The sequence below is a fragment of the Rhinatrema bivittatum genome, unplaced genomic scaffold, assembly GCF_901001135.1.
Source record: "Rhinatrema bivittatum unplaced genomic scaffold, aRhiBiv1.1, whole genome shotgun sequence".
NCBI lineage: Eukaryota > Metazoa > Chordata > Amphibia > Gymnophiona > Rhinatrematidae > Rhinatrema > Rhinatrema bivittatum.
The window spans coordinates 48380-57946 of NW_021821252.1; positions in this window are offsets into that span (position 1 = coordinate 48380).

Here is a 9567-nt window from a genome sequence, read left to right on the forward strand (position 1 = left end):
GTCCTATCTGCAGGGCTGATTTGGCATTGACAGATTCTGTCACAAGCTGGGCATGTGCTTCTTGACCACGAGGGGTAGCTGCGGGTTCTTGGATTCAATCCACAGCGTGCTTTATCTGCCACCTGCACTTTTCCATCTACGGTGAGCTAGAGTTACAGCTGAATAAACTCCTGGGCAAGCATGCAAAAGTTCCTGAAAGCCTTTTCAGGGATACACCTCTCCTTCATTACATCTTTCCTTTTTTTTTTTGTATTTAGTATTCGTTTACTTTAAACTAAAAAAGAGAAAATTGACAAAGAGTGGGATATCCCATTAGAGACTTCCCCATTTAGATCAGAGAGCCCTCCAGTGGCAACTGAGACCTCTTCAAGTAGACCGGAGACCCCACCGGTGGCAAAAGAAACAACTCCATTTCCAACCAAAATTGACTGGAAAACACCGAGGGAAGGATTTTTACAAAGTCAAAAACAGAGCAATTACATGGATAAGGGCAGCTGAGAAGCAGAGTGTCCTCCCTGCAAGGATTTCAGCATTTTTCTGAAAGAAAGAAATGTAATTTGAAATGTGGTGTTCCTACAATAAAAAGGTCTTGTTTGCAAAGATGAATGCCTGATAGTGAATCATTTGAATTGCAGGGTTTGTTCCTTTTTTCTGGGGTCCTGAGCCACTTGCATGCCTCATTTTGCTCCAGCTTCTGACTTCTTCAGCCCTTGCAATCTAGTGGAACCCCCAACATAATCATCATGTAAAAGTCCACAGCAAACAACTAGGGAAATTCTCTCAGCTCTGATAAAACACGGTGAAAAGTTGGAGACTCTTCCCATTGCAGAAAGACCGCTGGGCTGTGGAGGGCATGAGCAATATGTAGGTTACTGCACCCGGCCGGCAGTGCAAATTTCTGCCTCATACAGAAGTGACCCAATTTTCCTTTCCTGAACATACCCAGATCAGTCCAGACAAAGCAATCCTACACTGGGCGGGAACCCAAAAGACCCACTCTCAACACACTTTCACTAAAAGTAGTATCCTCTTGCGTTCGAACATCCAGTCGGTAGTGCTTGGTGAAAATATGAAGCGAGGAGCACAGATCTCTTGGGAAGACACCAGCTGGCACTCCGCCCAAGAGGCTGCCTGCATTCTAATCGGATGCACTATCAGACTCGTTGGAATGGCTCGACCCTTACAAATATAGGCTGAGTAAATATCCTCTTTCAACCAACGAGCCAAAGTAGATTTGGAAGCTTTCTCTCCTTTCTTCGCTCCACCAAACAACACAAACAGATGGTCCAATCACCGAAAGGAATTAGTGACTTTCAAATAACGTAACAGAGTGCGACTCACATCCAAAAGATGGAGATCTCTACCCTCCGCCGAATCTCTAGACCATTCCGGGAAAACTGGTAATTCAACTGACTGATTCACGTAGAAGGCATAAACCACAGGAACGAAAATTAGCAGGTAAGAACCAATTTTCCTTTATCAGGTAAGTAGAAATTTCTCATTTCTTTGTGTCCCGTCAGATGAATCCAGAACAAGTAGAATGTACCCAAGCTACTCCTGAATAGGGCGGGAGGCTGCCTGCGGTCTAGTCAAAAACGCACATGCAAAGGCTGCGTCCTCCCGGGCTTGCACATCCAGACAATAATACTTGGAAAAAGTGTGTAAAAAGGACCACGTTGCAGCTTTGCAAATGTCAATGGGAGACAACAACTTCACTTCCACCCATGACACTGCTTGAGCTGTAGTGGAATGAGCCCTGACCTGAGTAGGTAACAGCTTCCCAGCATCAACACATGCAGCTGTGACCAACTTCTTAATCCAGCTAGCTATGGTAGCCTGCGAGGCCAGCTCTCCCTGCCTGGTACTGCCATGAGGGACAAACTGGCAATCCGACTTCCGTAAAGGCTTCGTAACCTCCAGATACCAGACGATATGTCTCTTGACATCCAAGGGTCACAACAGACAATACTCCTCTACATCTTTTTCTTTATCCAGAGGGGCAGGAAGATGAACTGATTCAAGTAACGGTAACATGGAATAGACTTAGTTTTTGGGTACTTGCCAGGTTCTTATGGAAACAGGATGCTGGGCTTGATGGACCCTTGGTCTGACCCAGTATGGCATGTTCTTATGTTCTTAAAGTCAATGACTACCTTCGGTAGAAAAGAAGGAACAGTAGGCAGCTGCACCACCTCTGGAGTCACCCAGAGGAATGGCTCCAGGCAAGACAAGGCCTGCAGTTCAGAAACCCTATGCACAGAACAAATTGCCTCAAGAAACACCGTTTTCAAGGTCAGTAACCACAAGTTCAGATTTTGCATCGGTTTAAACTTAGGGCCCACTAAGAAACCCAATACCAAATTAAGATTCCATAAGGGTACCAGAAACTGCAAGGATGAAGGTGTTTCACTCCTTTCAGGAAACAGGCCACATCAGGATGAGCCGACAAGGATCCGCCGTTTACCTGACCTCTGAAACAGGTGAGAGCCACTACTTGTACCTTTAAGGAATTAAGTGCCAAACCTTTATTCAAGCCATCGTGCAGAAATTTCAAAATGAGTGGGATCTTGACCAAACAAGGAAGAGTACCTCAGTCCTCACACCAGGTCTCAAACACTCGCCAAACCCGCACATATAGGCCAAGGAAGTGGAGAACCTTCTAGCTCGTAGGAAGGTGGAAATCACTACCACAGAGTATCCATATTTCAGCAAACAAGCAGATTTGGATCTTCATGAAGAATAGGACCCTGCTACAACAGATCCCTGTGCGCCAGAAGCTGAAGGGGCTTTTCCACCAGGAGCCACCGCAGATCCACATACCTTGGTCTCCTGGGCCAATCCAGAGGAACCAAGAGCACCATCCCTCTGTGGCGCTCGATCCTTTGGACTACATACAACATAGGCCATGGACAAAAGGCATACAGCAATTTGTCTTTCAGCCACTCCTGCACCAAGGCATCAATCCCCAATGACTTTGGATCTCTCCTGCGACTGAAGAATCGCGGAACTTTCTCATTGCGAAAAGTTGCCATCGGCTCTAGAAACAGGAGACTCCAGTGATCCAGAATCAGCTGAAACACCTCGTTTGATAGTGCCCATTCTCCTGGGTCCAGACTTTCCTGGCTGAGAAAGTCTGCTCTTAGTATTTTCCTGCTATTTGCGAGGCTGATATCATCTGGAGATGTAGTTCGGCTCATTCCATAAGTTGATCTATCTCCTGCGTCACTTGTTGGCTCTTGGTTCCACCCTGCTGATTTATGTAAGCCACAGTCGTTGCATTGTCCGACATTATCCAGACCGCTCGACCCTGCAGCCTGTCGCCAAACTGCAAACATGCCAGCTGGACTGCTCTGGCTTCCAATGACTGATGTTCCAGAGAGACTCCTCTGCATCCTAGCGCCCTTGCGCTGTCATCTCCTGATAATGAGCTCCCCAACCATGGAGGCTCGCATCCATCATCAGTACTGGCCATTCGGTGGCACCAGGGAAATCCCCTTCCTTAGATGATCCGTTTGTAGCCACCACTGCAGTCAGGAGAAGATCTCCATGAGGAGATGGAGCCGGATCAAATAGTCCAGAGACTGCGGGTTCCACCAAGACAACAGGGAGCGCTTCAGAGGACACATATGCACTCTCGCCCACGGTACCACTTTCAGGGTTGCCGCCATTAAACCAAGTTACCTGCATGTAAGCCCATACAATCTGGCCTAGAATATTCGTCAATAGCTGCAGCTGTGTCATCAACTTCTGAATATGAGCGTCCAGCGGGAAAACCTTGCCTTGCTTCTTGTCGAACCGAAACCCAAGGTATTTCAGTGACTGAGCAGGCTGAAGACTGCTCTTGACCAGGTTAATAACGTAGCTGAGCTCCTGTAACAGTGAGGTCACGAGGCGGCTCTCCTCCAGCGACTTGGCTTGAATCAGCCAATCCACATCCGGCTGTACTAGGATCCCATCCTTTCTCAATTCTGCCGCAACTACCACCATTACCTTGGAAAAGGTCCAGGGAGCGGTGGCCAGGCGTCCCAGAAGTGCGGACCGCAAAAAGCATTGATGCTCTAGTTGAATGGGAATGTGAAGATACGCTTCTGACAGGTCCAAAAGAGGTCAGAAATTACCCCAACTGTACGGCCATTATCACCAAGCGCAAGATTTCCACGTGAAAATGCATCACCCGCAGATGATGATTGACACCCTTGAGATCCAGAATGGAACGAAAGGATCCCTCTTTCTTGGGTAACGAAATATATTGAATATTGCCCCATATTTTCTTGAGACGTGGGCCCCGGAATCACAGCCCTCAGACTGAGGAGCCTTGCCAGTGTATCCTCCACTGCCGGCTTCCTCTGCAGGGAGAGACCATGAATGTGTCCTGAGGAATACTGTGAAACTCCAGCGCATATCCTTCCTGTATCACTTCCAGGCCCGCTTGATCTGATGTGATCTCGACCTACCTCTGATAGAAGAGAGAGAAGCGTCCCCGTCCCCCCGTCCCCCCCCCTTCTGCTGCTGCTGGGAGTAGGTCGGCAAACCTTCATTGGGAGGCTCGGGAGGATCCATTGCCTGAGCCTGCACCCCTTCTGAGCTGCTGGGACTGAGATCTACCAAAAGGCCGAGTCTTCTGAAAGGTCGCTCCTCTATAGGATCAAAAGCGCTTGGTTCCTCTAGCACAACCTCTCATGCTAAAGGAGCATGGTGACTGCTTCATATCCTCTGGTAATAAAGGAGTCTTTAAAGGGCAGTTTAATGAGGTTAGATTTGGAGGTCGTATCAGTCGACCAATTTCTCAGCCATAATTGACACCTGGCCGCTTTTACCGAAGCCACCCCTCTGGCTAAGGTGCAGATAAAATCGCAGCCAAGAAGGTGGTCTCTGGTTCCATAGCTGCCCAGGAATTCACCCCAGAGTCATCAATCTCTTGAGAGAGAAGTAAACAAGAGCGAACCATCAGGGAACAAGAAGAAGCTATTTGCAAAGTCATTGCCACTGCTTCAAATGCCTGCTTAAGGATGGTTCAATCCTCCTATCGTGTACATCCTTCAAGGCTGCTCCTCCCTCCACTGGGATAGTCGTCTGCTTGGAGACTGCAAATACAAGTGCATCTACCTTCGGAAAACATAAACACTCTCTCACCACCGGATCCAGAGGGTACAGGCCTTCCAAAACCTGACCTTTGAAATTAGCCTCTGGGACACCCCACTCAAGATCCCTCCATCACAGGGAAGAAACAAGAGGCTTTACGAAGAGAAACCAAAATGGGATTTTTCTTTGGTTCAGACATGGAATCTGCCTCAGGTACTCTCAGCATTATTAAGGTCTGGGAAATCAGAGCCAGCAGTTCATCTCTATGGAAGAACTGTAGCTTAGTCCTATACTGCTCTAATCCTGGAGGAATTTCACCATCCTCAAGAGTCAGGATCCGCATCATCATCCCTGCCATCCGGATCTTTATTGGATAGTCCCGCTGCCACTCTAATCCCAGCACTTACCAGTCAGTCCAGGCAAGGTTTACACCTGTGGGAGCATTAGACAGGGCTGAGAACTGCACCTGAAGAAAGGATTGCAATCTCTGGAAAAACTTTACCCATGAAAATGTAGAAATATCCAGACCAGAAAGTACCTGAGGTGGACTCACTGAGCTGCTTTTCCCTGCTGAAGAACCAGTTAGGGGAGTTCCAAAATCAGGCACCGCACCTACATTCCAGACCTACCTCCAGCTGGGAAGAACTAGGCTTAGTGAAATCAGAGGAAGATAATTCTCCCTCAGCCTCCAACCAGCGCAAGGACAAGTCAGTAGGCACTTCTGGTTGAGATGCCCGAATATGACAAGCAGTGCAAAGAGAAAGACGCTTAGATATCTTAGATACAGGTGCCATTAGGCTGGCAGCATGCTGAACGGTGACTGGAAGCATGTGTTTTTTGTTGGGTTTTTTTTAGGCAGCCAAAAATTCTAGGTATCCAAGACCTAGGCGTTCCTAAGATAGGCACCGTAAAAAATTAAGTGCACAGCAACACTCAACTCAAGTGCAGAGGTAAATAGATGGCCACTTAAGGCACCACTTAACTTGAACGCACAGACTACTAGGCCTGCCTATGCGTCCAAAAAGTGGACACACAGCTAGATACACACACCGAACTGACAATCCTGTAGAGGGTAGCCTAAAGAAAGTGCGCAAAATTGTTGTTGAGGCCTACCATGCGGCGCGCAGCGAAAAAGCCTCAGAGCAGGGCCTAGTCTACAAAGTCTGCTCAGCCCGCCAGGCTGCCCACATGCCTCGACCTCCCATGGTGCACTGAGCATGGAGACCAGGGGAGAGAGGAAGCTCTACAGCAAAATATTCTCCTTCTCTATCTCTGTATTTTTTTTTTTTTAAACTTACCTAACCTTAGCCTTCCCTAGCTGAGTACAGAAACAGTCTCCGGCTGCGGGGGGGGAGAGGGTATTTGCCTTTCAGCTGCTTAACAGCTAAGTCCACGCTGGCTGAAAAACCAGCTACCGGACCAAGGCACTCATTTGAGGGACCACAGAAATCACCTCAACTGGGGGAGGGACCTTTTGGTGTCACCACAGGAGAGCGAGGCAAATTTATTTTCCTTATTTCTCCTTTTATTTTTTAAATCGAAGCAATCCCCAGTAGGGAGATGCATGTCCACCATCTGCTGGAGACGGAGAATACTGGCAGGCTGTCACTGCAAGGGTATATACTGATGTCAGTTTACTCCATCTCCATCTGCTGGTAGAGATGCATAACCCACTTGTTCTGGATTCATCTGACTGAACGCTAAGAAAAGGGTGTATATCTCCATCCCTGGTCAGTTTTAGGATCTGATGACTCAGTTCTCCAGCATCTGGTATAGGTGGTCTTATTGGTGGGACCTGTGGCCCAGAGAGCATAAAAGGTTCACCAGGACCTCATCAGTGCACCTTGAGAAATGACTCAGATAGCTGTCAATACACCAATGGTTACACTGATGTACTTCCAGGGCAATGTTTCCTCCAGAACGCGCAGATGCCCTACTGGCACATATTTGGATGCTGCTTCAATGACACTTCTGATTTGATTGCTAGTCCTGTTTATTACACCTCAACATTGTCATACATAGGGGTTCAAATGCACCCCTTAACAATACTAAGTGCTGTACATCGATGGAGGTTTCCATGAGCTTCTGTAGTCCATGCTGGTGTCTCAATTAACTCACAAATCTTTGAAAAAGTGATTCTGGGTATAGCGCAGGTGGGAACAGGATCCTAGTAATGTCTACTGGTGGAGACACCTTTACACTGCAAGGTGGTTTGAAACCTCTCAGCAGTAACACTGCTGTTACTGTCACATCTCCTAAAATGTTTTCCTGATTATAACATTCTCTGTTATTTATTTGGGTGCTATATTTTATTTTACTGTTTGATATTAAATTTTATGACTGATCATTGTATCTTAATGTTGACCATATGTTCTTTGTCCTATGTGGGTGGGTGGATAATCAAACAAGCAATGAATCTCCATGTCTCATGAGAGGCATTCACCAATTCCTCCTCCTGTCCCCCCCCCCCCCCCAAAAAAATTTTTTTTGAATAATCCAATTTCAAATACTTTTATTTTTCTCATTGGTGATATACAACTTAAAAAGTCAATAAGAGAAACAAAACATAAAACACATACGAAAAAAATTATTAAATATAATAACAACAGAAAATTGCTCAACATGTTCAGCATTACTTTCCAGGCAGTAATGCAGAATGGGGTCACGCTAACCCAACCAGGGCCAGGAGTCAGCTCATGCGAAGGTCTCCTGAAATCTATAAAGAGATGCTACATACAATGGCTGCAACTGTAACCAACGAGCAGAACACGAGGGAGCCGCTGCTTTACCCAGGGCTGCTGGTTCTTGGGTTCTTGCATGCCTCTGGCTGCCAACAGCAATAATAAATATTACAACTAGTGCAAGCCTATTATTTATGCGCACTCCCATAAAAAAAAAATTCACAAACGTGATGCCGAGGAGAAAAGACATCCACTTTTTGTGTTTGTTTTTAATCCGAGCAGATGAGCTAAATGTTCAAGTACTGAGAGAAAAGAAAGGTCTGTTGGTTGAAAGTCTGTAAACCACTTTTTTTTTTGGAATATAAACATATTCAGCAATGCATGTGTAAAACAAATATGGACAGACATACACACTTCGAGTGGCAAAAGACTGCTCCCGAACGGAGGGAGTGACTGATGGCTGTATCCTCAGCAGAGGGGCAATACTGCTCCTGGGAATTGCTACTGCCCTCAACGGCCCAGTATCTCCTTATATTAGTGTCGGGCAATATCTGCTTCCCAAAGGGGTCTTCAAAACTAGGAAAATTCATTTTGGTGCTGTCATCCCATCAAACTTTGACTGCTGTGTGAACTATTACCTTGAGGGCAATAATTCAGCCTAGCTGGTCTTGTGACTTTTCTCCACGCTTAGCTGATTTAACGAGGACTTTCTTGGTGCATTCAAGTAACTTAAGGTACAGTTGGAAAGTTAGTGCTGAGTTGACAATTCACCCATCCTTGTAGTGGACAAAGCTTCCCGCCCTTCACAAGAGCTGAGGGGGAGAGGATGCAGTCTCCATCAGCGCTCGGCAGTGCATGCATAATGTGTACCAAGTATTCCTGCAAGTGGTACTCTCCCCAGTCGGGAATCACTAGGAATTAATTTTGGTTCCAGCAGCAGATACCAGAGTCCCTCCTTTTCTCTCGCTGCTACACTGGATCACCTGCTCTCCTGTTTAAAGTGGGCAGCAACAGAGAAGACATGGGATGAGCATGAGGTTAAAAAGAAACCCATGGAACCCATCTTTAAGCCTGTCTAGGATGTGCCTGCCTTGAGCCTGTACGCAGAAGTGCTACAGCCAATGAATTTGGAATGGATATTCAAAAACCCACTGAGCACAGGAACCTGGAACCTTTTTGAACTTGCTTCCGAAGGTGGAGGGCACTACTATGCTATGTACCCGCCATAACCGGGTAAGCTGACCGGCTTATCTTTCCATCGATATTCAGCCGCACTCCAGATGTGAGTGAGATTTGTGCAGCCAGAGTTACTTTGAAAGCCAGCTCCAGGAACGCCTGTGACCCAGCCCCCGTTTTAGCCTGCTAAATCTGTGTGGCGTACATTTCTAGCCAGCTAAAGGGGATGCATTTTTAAACAGGTCTATTTACCCAGCCAGTTAAATCTTTTGAATACCAACTCCCATGCACATTTTTGCCACAGTAAAAATAGTCATAGCTCCGAATTTCAGTAGCATCTTTTACTCACACAGGACATCAATGTGGGTGGGAATTTTGCCAAACCCACCTTATAGTTATAAACTGCCTAGTTACAGAGGAGCTAATGTGACTTGGTCAAGGTAAAAGTGCCACTGGCAACAGCAGGGGGTCTCAAATCTATGCATTCCCACTCTTATAGTAACTAAGCCATATCTCAGAAAAATTCTAGAATGAGCTTGTTCTCTGCTGAAGAACATTCTCCCAGGATCTTTCGATGCGGATGGATCTTCTCCTTCGGCAGGCATTTGGATTCAATAGGAAACGTGAT